Raw genomic sequence first — 12,541 nt, 5'->3', positions numbered from 1 at the left:
TTTATCTCTTCCCTTTCTCGCCAAAAGCACGGCTACCGTCGCTGCCACAGCACGACGACCAAGAAAAAGCGGGGCCGTCGCTGCACGCCTAACCCCAAACCTTCATTTTTCTCTGAATCCCCAAACTCTGCCTTGTGACTACGTTAGACCGCCACATCAGCCGAGCTCATTGACGCGCCAGAGAGCACGTGCCGCAGTGACGGTCGAGGCATGGGTTGAGACGTTCGAGACGATGCGCCGGCATTGCTACTAGCCCGCTCAGCCAAAACGGCGTTGGGCCAACGACACAGCGTTTATAGCGGGCATTTTGTTCGCACACATCTACACCTAGTAGAAATTGAATTGTGCTGTTCTATCTTCTCTCTCTCTTTCGTTTGCTGGCGAGATGCTTGTTCATTTCGTTTGGTTCTCTTTGCGGTACCCAGGTGCTGCTTGAGGGGTGAAGGAAAAGAACATTGGGGGAGGTGCCGCAACAGAAAACGGCAAAGATTCGCCAGTTCCTATGCTTTCATCATTCTCAAATATGCGGCGGACCCACGGGCTTGTAAGTTGGGCGAGAAGTATAGGAACAAGCGAATTTAGCTAAAAAGCTGAAGGTGCAACAAGGCTGCTCACTGCCTCTTCAATACGTCCTGTGTTCGAGGCGGCAGTGATGGCGCTCCAGCGGACAACGAACTAAGTAGTGACATTTGCAATGATGATTAGAGTGGTAACGGTGACTTAACTTGTTCCAGGGAACAAAAAGCGTCGTGGTCGTTGTTGTTATAGTGGGTGTTCGTATGGTCATTTTAACGCCTGCCTATTGAGAGCAGCAAATAGACGGCAGAATAAGCGCCGATCACGAAAGGGTACTCAGATCCAAGAAGAAAAGACGACATTAACAACGATTGATGAACTTATGCACGTACGGCAGCGTCCTGGGCCACTAACTCTAGGTCATCTGAATACAGATAAAAAAAATATAGTGTAATTATATTCTAGCCGTAACTTAGCCAAGGCTAAAGGAAGGGACGATTAGATAGCGTATTGCTGTGTTAAACTACGTGTTGAATACGTGTGTTGCAGCTTAGCGAATAGGAATCAACTATAACTGCTATTCAGACGGACGTAAGATCTTTTTTCTCATTTGTCGACTTATCTTAATATCTACAAGGGCCGCATCTCACAAAGGTATCCTAATAAATAATAAATCAAGTTCTAAGTTGATTTGTTGATAAACGTATCAAAAAACCTGAACTATTGATCTGTACGTGCGCGACACACAAGGAGTGTCGTATGGAAAAAAATATAATGACTTTCGCCATTAGTACTCTGACAATTCGTTATGTCGATTTCATCTATCGCAGTGATCGCAAGCGAAGCAAACTTTTGCTTTAGCATAAGCTTTGATAAAACCTTCAGTACATTCTGATAATAAGCTATGTTCCTATACACTTATCTTTTACCAAATGGAGACCGCCTTCGGTGGAAACTAATGGTAGCATTGTCAGAATATGCTGGTATTATTTTCACTATGCATTTACATTGATAGTAACGAGTAGAACAGAACACAAATATTCGGGCTTGATAGAAGCAGCATTTTCGTTATGCGGATTATATTTGTCGATGTACGACTTCATCAACGAAAACAGCTCCCATCGATATTTTTCGACATTGAAGGGATAGCGACGACATTTGCTTTTTTCATCCCTCTGCTAAACTACGATTAGTATAAACTAATAGAGGCCAAAAGCTGCTGTGAGAGGTTTACGTGGGTCATATGCCTCATGTCCAGAGCTTAGGACAACAATATACGAGCAATTTGAAACAGGGTACTGTTTTCATTCCAAAGTCTACATATATTACCCACACTTCTAGCAAATTTTGGTCGGATAACTTGACCGGTTCTAGAGCAGTGAGCGAGTTTGCTGTCGGCATGTTTTGGTGGATTCTGTTGTGCGGTCACATGGCTTATCGGAACTCGATGAAGAAAAGGGATTAAAATCAAAATAGTCATACTTCAGTCGGATTGCTTATGGGCTGAATAGTACCAGATGTGGATAAGGATGGAGTTGAAATTGGTAACCATTTCTGGGCATCCGTAGTGGAGTTCCTGTACTAAACGGGTGTACATTTTTGTCCTTGCTTTGGTGCAACTGATTGGCTTGAAAAGCGCTTACATAGATGATTCCTACGCATTTTAGCTGTAGAACACGCCAGTTTTAAAGTAACAGCAAATACATCATTAGCTAAAGAAGAATCAGTAGCTTTTTTTTATTTTTAACCTTGTCCTAAAAAGAGTTCCAGTAGGTAAAAATATTTTAGTTAATAGTTGCTTATTTTTATGATTATTTGATAAAACTAAATTCATTTTTCTTCTGCATTCCCTGTGACGACTCCATGTCAGTCAAAAAAAAACCAAGTAGAACTTCGTCGTTTACCAAAAACGTTACAAACCAACAGGCCCAGGTTTTTGTCACTGGTGCGTCCCAGCGTTTCGCACATTGAGAAAGTCAGGACAGATGTGTACCGACATTCAGAGATTCTGTGCACACAAAACGAGGCATGACTGACTCATGTACGTCTGCTATTCCAGCACACCAAGGAGTTGTACTCCCAACTTCCCTGTACGCCAACAGCAGCTATGCTGAGTCAACACTGCATCGGTGACGGTGGTGTTGGTGACAATGTTTCTTGGATGGCCCCTGTATACTATACACATACGCTTCTGCTCTGGTGACTAACTACATCACGACGTTCGTTATAGCTTATTTGGCTAGTCAACTTAGTCGTCGTTACTCTGCAAGCCAACACATGGCACGTGACCCCAACTAGAAGTCGAATTTAGCAAGATTCCTGAAACCTATCTTGTTTCAGTGATTGTTATCGCACATCGTAGCACTACTTTTCCTATACCTGCCATTTTATGTGATCTTAAAAATACTTGCTGAGATCAGCAGTCCAGGCAATTTCTTTGAAACGTGAAGCGTTTTGTATTTATCTAGCGATAGGCATTGCGTCTCACCAGAAAGCATAGATGCATCTTCATTTATTGTTTAAGTTAAAAAGAAAAATATTGGTAATGTTATAGTGTTTCTTTCTGAAGCACAAAATTATTTCTGATCGATGTACAAATCCACGAGGTCCAGATCTGGGACTAGATCTCAATTATAGTGACGAAAATAGCAGTAGCCCTGCGGTTTACTGCTGGTCCCTGCTATAGGCTCGAGTACTTCCTTTATTTCTCAGATATTTGCCTCTAATAATCATCATAAACATGGCTAAGGCCTTTCTTGTTTTTCTGCTTGTGAGTCATGCAACAATATGAATATATGCACAGCTATAGAGATGGTCCGCTAGCTGCTTTTCTATGGTAGTCAGTGCAAGGCATCTAGATCCGCGCTTTCATGTCACTGTTCGTAGAGACTTGCAGACACACAAGAAAGGGTTTTCTGTTCTAAACAGGAATATGCATCATACAGGACATCATCGTGAACAGGCAGACGAACAACCTGCCACGACACCTGGCAGCTATCATAGCCAGATGTTTTGTTTGCGTTAGTGTCGCTGCTGTTGTTGTTGTTGTTGTTGCTACCGCTGCTTGAAAATACCGCTGTGAAGGCGTGAAGGATAGTAAGACGGCTTTTTTGACGCGGTGTGAGCACATTATCCAGTCAATGCACAACTGTGTGCAGGTACAGTCCCTGTAAAATACGAAGGATTAGAGTTCCAGAAACGAAAACCTGAGTTCTAGCGAAAAGCAATGTATCGACAACTGTGCAGGAAACGTTCCGTCGTTTGTTTTTGGCGCTAAGTGGCATCAGTAGACATTGGCTAGCTGTCCCTCCAGCTCTCTTACTATTTACGTCCATCGTGCACATACGTATGTAGCCCCATCAATGCTACTCAACGCCCGCTCAGCGAGTCGACTGGTCGTTCGGCCGTTGGCCTGGTTAGGCGAAGTGATTAATTCAACAAACCTAGCATAGAGCCGAGTTCGTCGAAACTTGGCTTTCAAGAACGGCGTAAGGAGAGAAGGGACTTCAGCGATTGCTCAGTCATTCCGTTTCTTCATTCTAGCCCTCAGGCGGCTGCGGCTAACGGCTACCTATGCAACCACTAGGCAGGACTCCTGTAGATACCCGCCCCAAACGCCTCTTCTTTAATTCACCCAGGCGTACATACGGCGGCCAAACGGGCAGTAGTGGCCATCTGGGAGAAATCGTTTATGAGAAAAGAAGATTATGCGTTTGTGCCTATTCAATTTAGCTTAGCTCTTTCTAGAGACAAATGCCCCCGGGAGAAAGTCTCAAACCAAAAATTTTTTTTTTTTTGGATATCTCTAGGCAAGAGAAATCGTCTTGTTTTATTTAGGGCTAGTTTAAAATTTGGATTTGAATTGCTACTTGAATTAATGTTAATTTCCCTAAATTACTTTTACAAAATAGGAAACATTCTATTTGAAAGTATTTAATCCGTTGATGAAACAGTACACGATATATTACCTGAAAAATGGATGCTGTGCTAGATAAGTACACACTGATCAATAGAAAACAATGGGCAGTCATTCGCCTAGGATAAATTCTGAAACATAATCCAGCAGTCAGTGCCCTTATCCATTTCAAATTGGCGTCAAATATAAAACAGTGGAACAGAATTTATAAATTTTATTTTTTTCTTGTTTCTATACGTCGGTACAATAACTGTGCTATACATTATTTAACTAGACGAGGTTCATCAAAAATCTGAACGGTGATAATAGACAGCTGCCATAGTTACTTCATAATTCGACTTGAGTTACTACTCTACATTGCAGTTTGATTGTTGAATTTAGTAGATATTTTCTCGACCCAGCTGCTGTTTAAAATTTTCAAACTTTAACTTCCGTCACTCTCCGTTGCAGCGCTTTATGTGGTGAATGGGAACTGAGGAATAGTAGGGGAAAGAGTTTGGAAAAAATGTCACCGGAAATTCGTCTCGTTTAGCAATAGCATTGTTGGTCCGTTGATGGAAGAAAACGTATCAAAAAAGAACGTGAGGAAAGTATCTCTTCATAAATATGCTATGTTGGTTGTATGCAGCCATAGTTGTAGTGGTAGGCGTTCTTTGTTTGTCGCTCTTTGAACCTCGGGCACTGTCCGTAAGATATCGTACGCAGATTGGGAAGATCTATATATATATATATATATATATATTAGAGAGTCCAGCTGCTGGAATATTTGAAAAATATGGGGAACACGTGCCCGTGTACGCCTGTACTTAGAGTAACTCACTAAGTGTCAACGAATCCTGATTTAGCAATTTGATCGCTTCTAACTTTATTTTTTGGGTTTCTAAATTACCTATTGTAGCATTCTAGGCAATCGATTGCAGTTGATCTGTGAAATTAGACGATAATTAGTGATCGTCATAATATGAATTAATGCAAAAATGCGCTTGAATCAAAGGCAATCTTTCTATTTAGACGCTACTAATTGTGGGTCATTTGGAACTTTATTGCAAGGGAATCAGATGAAAAAGGCTTGTAGTGTTTCATAAGAGGTTTCTTAAGATCTGTGTTAAAGCCATTCAAAACTGAACAGGTTTGAACGGCTGTGCTACGAGGTGAAACAACCTCAAAAGTACTTCTTTCATGCTGACGATCATTTATTGCTACATAATAATTGCTCATCTGCTTCAGTAATTGGTATACTTAGAATAAGATGCATAAGACATAGCTACTAATAGGCACGTGCGTTATCTAAAATGGCTTGGTGTATTTTATTTATAGGACACGTTTGCGAATTTTGAATTATTCATGCCTAAACACAATGAGGATTCTGCTAGGTAATATGCCAACACAAATAGTAATTTTTTCCAACATAGAATTGTTTATTGACCTCTTTTTTTTTTTCTTAAAGAATAGAAACTTCACTCTTTAAACACACACAGTATCTGAAGTAAGATGGAAGCCACTTTGGCGAACAAATATTCATTTCCAATTCCTGATGTTACATAGAGAGTACAGGAGTTACGTTGAATTGTACATACACGCATATTCAGCTTTGTCACGCGGCTGTCAACGGCCTACAAATATAGCATACATATAAAAGCTCTATGCACACATCATATTATATCGAAATAACCTTGTGTTCACATTTTCATGTAAAATGTGTGTTTGACCGTTATCGGTCCAGGTGAACCCCCACCAAGATTATGAAGTTCACGGTTTATGTCAGTTCTGGTCGTTGTACGGCTTTCGCATTATCTAGAACATTCACTAATATAGAAGATCCACAATACGAATCAGGCTAGGCAGATTGAAGAATTATTAGAAGATGCAGCAAAAGCCATTTCTGATGATCAATGATTTTTTATGCAGATATTGTAGGCTGTTTTCAAGATGAGCCTATGAAAGGAGCGCGATAAGAACCAATCGCCTATTGGATCAACCATGTAGACTATAAGAGGTTTTTTTTTTTAGCTTTTTAGGAACTTTTGTAAGACTGATTTTGTCCCAATTTGTACCGGATACTCTCTATATGTGGAAGAGAACAAGCCTTATTATTGATTAAAGGATGAAGGGCTTGAATGGGGATAATATGTTTTGAACTTTTGGAAAATCCTTTTAGCGGTCCGACGACGGTCTGCTATGCTGGATGGGTACGCGGCCGTTAAATCGATTCTGCGAAAACGTAGAAGTGAACCAGGAATTAATTCTTGCCACAGTGAGCACATCGTGGCTCCTTGAGCTGCTTGCCAGCCAACTGAGCTTCCACCGCTGCCGCGTTCCACGGCTGGTTTGAGAAGCCGGATCGGGATGTAGCTTTTCAGTGCGTGCTACGAATCAACCTAACGGTAAGTAACAGGTCACCCTAAAGCGATTTGTCGCGCTGCAACGACAGGGAGTATAAAAATGACGAAGCATCTTTCCTCTTATCAGCGCAACTGGGAGAAAGTAGAGAACGAAAAGGTACGAAAAAGACAGATGAGAACGATACCTGGAACGACAGGTAGCGACAAGGTAAAGTGTTTAAAGCTATTTTATTCCGTTTTATCTTTCTGTTTGATGTCATGCCTTTCGTTGTGGACGAACGAATATGTCCTTGACTGCTAACCAGGTATCACTGAGTGCTAAAGAAAATGTCTTAACAAATCGGATCCACCCACTGTTCGCTCGAGAACCACGATTGTCAGCTTGACATATGATTGTTCCACTTTGAGCATGACACGGTACGTGTGAGGCAGAAAACATTTGATGACTTCGATCTCCAGAGGTAATGATCCAAACATATATAAAAGCGTACGCATTTAGTCAAATCAGTGGCTCGCTTTGCATACTGTGTGATTGTTACTATTATCTAAAAAATAACGAAACTCAAGAGTATCGTTTGTTTGTTTGTTTGCAGATACTTCACTGCTCATCCGCCGTTGTCAGCAATCATGTCTCGCTGTCAGTAGAAGACTTCCTTCCATTATATTACGTCTTACAGCTTCGTTTTGCCCATGTTCGAGAAACAGCATTGTGTTCTAAATGTCTGTGTAGATGCGCATGCACCGTGTCGTCGCTATGCTTGGATGTCCGTCATAGAAGTATGTTTATATGGCGACAGCAGAAGCACCTAGCAGATAGATGGCTGGGGATAAGTTCACCAAGACATGTGTCGCGTTCCCTTGAGATTCGAAGGCGAATCCCCCTAGTTCACCTCCCTATTCGATGCCATCCTATCTCTCAACTATGTTGTGCTCTTGGATCAGCGCACAACTTCAACATTGTCAGTATACAACGTTTTTTTTAACTTCTAAAGAGATGTTGGTGACGGGTCAGTTGTTGGCGATGTGAATCTGTGAGTGCACGGGTGAGTGTCCGCATTTCTATAACCTTTGCATCAGCCAGTGAGCGTGTGCGGAGTAGCATCTCTTTCCCGCGAGGCTGTATTTGGTTTTTTGCGCTTTCGCAAGCCTGCCGTGCCGCATCTATATGTGAAAATGTGTTCCCAAGCGGACGGTATCGAATAGCGTTACATTCAGCGCCAAGACGAGGGGCTAAAAAAGCGACGTAACACATAGACGCGGATGGTTGTTCGTGCACAACACTGGCAGGAATTGCTGTGTCAAGCAGAAATTTTCGTGTATGCCCATAGCTGCACCGGGCAGAACTATGCACTAATGCTAATGCGTCTTTGACCAGAATCCTAAGCGTTTGGAGGGCAAAGTTTGCTGTTAGCTCAGTGTTCTTCCTACTTCGTACTGATCCCTTTAATATTTTTCTAAAAGTGACGAGATTTACGATTCAATTTTTTTTTTTAAATGACAGTCTCTCAAATCTTCTAGAAAGCTTAGAAAGTTTATAAGGCTTCAATCTCAAGGTAAACTCATTATTTGTAAATGAAGCGTAGCCACTCTGCGCCAAGGCACTTCTTGGGGAAAGCTGAACAACAGACTAGGTTACTTTCCATTCTTACCGAAAACTCCGATTAAGTGTTTTCATCGTCTGAAACTTCTCTAAAATATCATAATTACCATCTTGAGCTGATGTATGCTTACGTTGCTTGTTTTCTGAGTGGCGACACTTAGGATGGAAAAACGAAGAGGTTTTTGTAAATACCAGTTAAAGGTGAATATTGAAAGATATAAACGTTTATCAAACATTTGTCGGCGGACGTAATTTGAAAACGTACCAGTGAAACAGGCGCAAAAAAGAGAACTGATAATATAACGAAAGCTCCTGTCTTTTGCTGATTTCCTTGGCAAGGTTGCGCTATGCCATCGGCAAACGCCTATCTAAACTTCTACTGCTACTGGAACAGACAAGAATGAATCACGGCGAACGTCGTTGCCTGCATTCATCGTCTTGCCCTTCGTTTTGGAATCGGCAACGCTGATGCGCACACATCGATAGAAATCCGGAGAGAGGATTCTGAGACGTAAGTCTTTACAAGTGAAATCTGATCCTTCTGCGTGACAGGACAGAGGTCTGTATGCTAAGCTACGGCTTCGATCGTTGTTGCCAACATCGTTCCCAGGGGCTGTGCGTCGTCCACGAGAGGGCGCTACACGCTGAGATTTCGCAAATCTCGCTGCGTATAGAGTCAACAACAACAACAACAACAACAACAACAACAACAACAGCAGCAGCAGAAGCTGCAGCGAGATAAACAAACTTTCCACTTTAACCCGTCGTCTTGGCGGGTCGGCAGGCATCTGATTTTGTTCAGCTTTGTTCAGATTTTGAACGCCGGTCTCTGCAAATCTCTAGAAGCGATTAGATATTGAGTGGATGCAATGGTTCTGTTAGACTGACTAGGCAGTCGTAAAGCCCTTGACAGCGCCTCTAACGAACAAAATGTTTACTTCACTCGTTTATCTTAAACATTTAGTAGCAACATTCAAATTAGTCCAAGCTCTTGTCGCAACTGAATCTCATCAAATGCGAGCCAATAGGAGCTACTTGCGACGTTGAGGGCATTCACGGAGCGTGTTGTTTGCCCCGAAATGACGACAAATTGATATAGTTATTCCTGATTATTAACTATTTCCGAAAATAATGCGAATAAAGCTTCGAGGCAATCGTGATGTAATCATAATCGTTCGAGAGTGTTCCCAGCGACTCCTAGAACGCTGCGTTTCGAACGCGCTATGTGGCATAAATTCAACGTGAATACACGAGAGTAAATCCTCTATTGGCAGGATCTTTTACTGCCGAAAGCAGCGAAATGAGTGCGTGCGTCTCTCGCGTTACAGTCGTCGCCCAATAAGAATTTCAATGGCCAGCCACTTTCGACAGAACAGTAAATGTGCAGTGGCGTTATGAAGTGTTAGCTTTCTTATAAAACCTTTCAAACAAATTCAGGTTTTAGGCTTTGGAACGCATTGGCGTTCTGTGTCAATGGCGTTAAATGATCAGTGTTTTAGTGTAATTGTATTTTACTGACGTCTAGTGATAATAACAGTGTCATGTTAGCGCTAAGGAATACAGAATAGAGCGTCTCCTAAGGTAGTTAAAATAAACAGTTCGGAGGGGCAGGCAGTAGTCCAGTTTCTACAACGTTTTTCTATTGCAAAACGGCATGTCGGGTTAACACATCGGAAGTTAACGTTCGGTCTAATAAACACATACTAAATGCATTGAGATGTATCAACGCGTATATTGATTTATAATGTATAATATAGTATGTGACGTTCGAGGAAGTTGTTACGCTTTCAAAGGTTATGGCATTCATATACGGTATAATAACATTTAAAGAGCCTGTAGGATTTGAACGACTTTGGCCGGTGCAAACGCTACTCGATGGTGGTGTCTGTGAAACATACTATCTGCGAGTACACCTGGCACTCGAATACGATTCGAAGCAGTTCCCGTGGGCCTTCACAGATCCTCTGAGAAGTTACCTTCGATGAGGAATTTTCAAAGGAAACTAAGTTATTTCCCGCAAGCACTCATCCGCTGTACCCTGTTGTATCGCCATATTCGCGTGCCATTCTCATTATCACCCTGAGAACGGTCCCTCCCCAAGTGCATTTCTGAAATTTCACTATGTGTATTTTGATTTTTCTTAGAAATCTTTCGGAACGAGCTTCCCGACAGAGTTTCTATTAAAAGGGCTGACTGCTGTAAAAGATTCAAATAAATGAAGGGAATTATGGTGGTAACCATCATACAAGATTATCGTGTCACTTCTTACAACTACTCACTGAACTATTACTTTGGATAACATGTGTACTCTTTTGGATATTAGCACGAAATATGAAGTGGCGCTCACTATCGATCGCATTTGTTAATAGACAAAAAATAGAAACAACATTCGATAAAAACTATGTATGCGAGAGTTTTTCATTTCATCAAGGATGCTAACACTGACACAGCACCCTTTCGAGATCATTGTCATAGTAACTCAAAAATCTTTCGGTGAGTACAAGTCTTTGAGTAGCCGTCTGAGCGTAGATCGTGATCACACGTTACGGAAGTGTAGTCGTCGCAAAGAAACATAGAACTCACTTCTATAAAACTCGAAAGAAAACTATGTATTTTCATAAGAGCTAATCTACTGATTAGTTTGTATCATATATTGCAGTCGATGAATGCATCATTTAGCACAAATCAGTAACGTTCTGTACACAGAGACCTTTACCATCTATAACTGGAATTCGCATCAAGTGAGAATCTAAATAACGTTTTATCTAAAACAATAGCGGCAGACACAGCCCTTCTTTAAATCTACTTTATTATCTATTTGACACTTTTATTCCGTTTTTTTACACAAAATAAATTCAGATAAAACACCTATGCTACTGCTAGGGTCGTACTATCTAAGCGGATCTTTAATATTAAATGCTAATAAACAATTATTAATAAATATGCGTGAAGACGCATCAAAGGTTGCAGAGAGTAAAAAAGGAAGACCAACCCCGTTAACTCGTGGGTATCTCACATTTCCACATATAAAAAGGAAAAATGAGCAGAGTGGAAGAACACCAAAAGAGTTTCTATGAAGTATTTTTAACTTATGTAGGTTCTCCACGTGATCTTCGAACCTTAGATTGACGCCATCCGTTTCCTTTCTTCTCGTTTCAAGAAATTTCTGTTTTCCTCACGGATTGAAGCGACAGACCACATTCGATAGACCAAATGCTCTAGTCCACAATCTACTAAACTCCTAGCTAGATGGCTTCCTGTCCTAGAAGAGAGCTCCGACGGTCGTTCCAATTGCATGGCGGTGTTTCCCATGCTGCGAAGTTTCCCGCGCCACCATCGCCGAGTTTCCCTTATTTTCGGTCTCCTTTTTTTTCATACTTTCTCATGTTTTAAACATTTTCGTGTTGCCCATAACGGTCTGCTATTCTTTCAAGCACTTCTTAGCTTTGCTCTCTCCATTCTTTTGTTTTTCACAGAACCAGCAAGCTTCTTCGTCCATACCCATCTCACCCACACTTCGGTTCCTCGCCCTGTTTCTCCTACACATGAGCCTCCACGCGTACAGAAGGATATGTTTGAGAAAAAATAAAGACAACTGCTGCGAGCATTTCGCTTTTAGAGTAGGATTACTTCTCTAGCAGAGGTTAGGAAAATTTGCTTGGCAGGATTTTGTACCTCTCATCGGTGGAACGCTCAGTCTCCTGGGCCTCTCTATGTACGTAATATGAGAGGGAAAAAGACAGGCTAGATAAGCCCGATGCTGGCTACGAACCGATGACTTAAATATGAGACAGCTAAAATGTATATACGATGCATGCAATTTTCTTATCTCATTTTTCCGTAATTTATCGCCTTTTTCTTTTTTTGTGTAGCTTGAGGGATCTTCAAACTATCTAGACTAGAGAAATATCAATAAAGGATCGAAAGAAGATGTAGCCGTCCCAATATGGGTGTTCTATCCATCCATTTCCATATTAGTATACGTACAACGTACCAAAATGAGGAAAAAAGCTACAATACATCGCTACCGTTAGTACCAATTGAATGCCGTGAGCTACTAAGAAAAACAACGACAAAAATAACACGAGCCTATTCACGAATTTTAACTCACGCAGTCTACATCTCGTTATCCTATAGCTAGTTTTCAAGCACAGCCAACTTGTACGA

The 12,541-nt window shown here is 41.4% G+C and overlaps 1 long non-coding RNA gene across 1 annotated transcript; it reads left to right on the top strand.

The window, feature by feature from the left end:
• Nucleotides 1–6,483: 6,483 nt before the first annotated feature.
• LOC111268871 (uncharacterized) lies at nucleotides 6,484–10,625 on the top strand. The gene is made up of 3 exons (XR_002685433.2): nucleotides 6,484–6,816; nucleotides 7,080–7,191; nucleotides 7,368–10,625. It is a non-coding gene; the product is annotated as an uncharacterized LOC111268871 (long non-coding RNA).
• Nucleotides 10,626–12,541: the final 1,916 nt, after the last annotated feature.

The sequence above is a fragment of the Varroa jacobsoni genome, unplaced genomic scaffold, assembly GCF_002532875.2.
Source record: "Varroa jacobsoni isolate VJ856 unplaced genomic scaffold, vjacob_1.0 scaffold_1326, whole genome shotgun sequence".
In the NCBI taxonomy this organism is placed as follows: domain Eukaryota; kingdom Metazoa; phylum Arthropoda; class Arachnida; order Mesostigmata; family Varroidae; genus Varroa; species Varroa jacobsoni.
This window is presented reverse-complemented; position numbering and strand designations above follow the sequence as displayed.